Source organism: Lathyrus oleraceus, chromosome 1 (assembly GCF_024323335.1).
Source record: "Lathyrus oleraceus cultivar Zhongwan6 chromosome 1, CAAS_Psat_ZW6_1.0, whole genome shotgun sequence".
Classification (NCBI taxonomy): Eukaryota; Viridiplantae; Streptophyta; class Magnoliopsida; order Fabales; family Fabaceae; genus Lathyrus; species Lathyrus oleraceus.
In genome coordinates, this window is record NC_066579.1 from 278,852,623 (window position 1) to 278,854,651 (window position 2,029).

A 2,029-nucleotide genomic window follows, 5' to 3' on the forward strand; every position below is an offset into this window, starting at 1 on the left:
AGCAGAGTAACCCGGACGGTTTTTTCAGACGACCAATTGTCGAGCTTTTCTCCCGGGACACACGGGCGAATCCAGCTATCTAAGTCACAGTCGCTGTCAGCCTTGTCTTCATCTGCAGCATTGACGATGTGGGGAGAAACCAAACCCCCGCTGGAGAGAGTACCGGTTTCATTCTTCTGAGATCCCGGAGCATACCCCAATCCAAACTTGTCTTCTTTGATGACTGGCTCCACAAATTTGCCCCAGCCTTGGGCATTACCAGCTTCAACCACTTCGACAACATTAATCCCCTGCCTGCCGTGAGCCGGCATCGGGTTCTGGATAACATTAGGCACCGGAGAAAAATTGATAGCCTGGGCATCTCTCAAATCTTGTACCTTTAACTGGAGAGCCTTGCAATTATCTGTAGTATGGCCAGGTGCGTTGGAGTGAAAAGCACATCTGGCGTTGACATCATAACCTCTAGGCAAATTATTGGGATCGATTGGTGGGGCCAGAGTTCTCAGCGTAACCAGATTCATGTCAATCAGCTTGGGAAGTAATACTGAATAAGGCATTGGGATTGGCTCGATGACCCGGTCCGTCTGCCTTGGACGTTGTTGATAATGTCACTGCTGACCCGGATTACCTCCTTGTTGTTGATTGTTGTACCTGGGTTGTTGTTGCGGATGATATAGCGGTTGAGGAACAAGTGTTGGAATAGTGACTGCGGCCACTTGATCTTGATAATAATTAGGGCGTCCTCTACCCCTGCCTCTGCCGGCATACACAACGCTTGTCTCGCCTTCTTTTCTTCGCTGACCGTTACCAGCAAACGGTCTCTTGGGACCTGATGAGTTGGAAGCACTATTGTCTTGATTTCGGCCCATCTTCAACAGACTCTCGATTCTTTCTCCAGCAATTACTATCTCTGCAAAGCTGATTGACGGGCAAGCAGCATATCTCTCAATATAATTGCCTTGAAGAGTGTTCATGAACATGTCCGCCATCTCCCTTTCAGACATAGGGGGTTGGACGGACGCAGCAATCTGTCTCCAACGCTGAGCATACTCTCTAAAGGTTTCCTTGGCAGTCTGGGACATACCTTGCAACAAGGTCCGATTTGGAGCCATGTCCAAGTTGTATTGATATTGCTTGACAAAAGCCTCTGCCAAGTCTTTCCAGCTCTTGATGGTAGTTCGAGACAAATGAGAATACCATTCACGAGAAGCTCCAGTTAGACTATCTTTAAAATAGTACATCTACAGCTTTTCATCTTCCGTGTGACCTCCCAACCTTCCCAGATAAGATTGGAGATGAGTGCGTGGGCAAGAAGCCCCGTTGTATTTCTCAAAAGTAGGGGGTTTGAACATGTGAAGAATCCTTACTCCCTGAACCAGACCAAGATTTGTGACATCAAAGCCTAAGGAATTTTGAGACTCCAAAGATTTGAGCTTCTCAGCAAGCTCATCCATACGGCGAGTGGTCTCGAAGGCTTCGTCGTGCAAAGAAAATTGATCATACTGACAATCTTCAGTAACGGGGTGCCCGTTAATCCGAATTCCTTGATTCACATTGTACCTTCCGCCAATACCATTTCCAGCATTCCCTGTGTTGCCAACATTACCCGGGTTTCCATCAGCATTTGCGTTACCTGCGTTACTAGTGTTCACAGGGTTATCAGCGTTCCCAGGGTTACCAGGGTTTCCCTCAGCATTTGGTATCTCCAAATCTGGATTGGGCCTCGGTTGCTCAACCAATTCCCTCAGCTTTTCTTGGCCTGCTGCCATACCAGTCATCAATGTCATGAACTGATCCATCCTTTCACACATATCAGCCAGCTCTTTCTGTACTTGGTCCATCGCTAGTCGTGGACGGTTTTCCTTTGTCGGGTATCTGTGAACTTGCTTGGGACCAATAACTGCCTGATACAGGGAACAAACATTAGACACTGCAGTGACACCTGCGAAACAGACAAGGGTTAATATGCATGGTATGCGATGCACTGCTTGTTCAGTTTTAAAGCACCCCCGTTTTGAAAGGGAATACC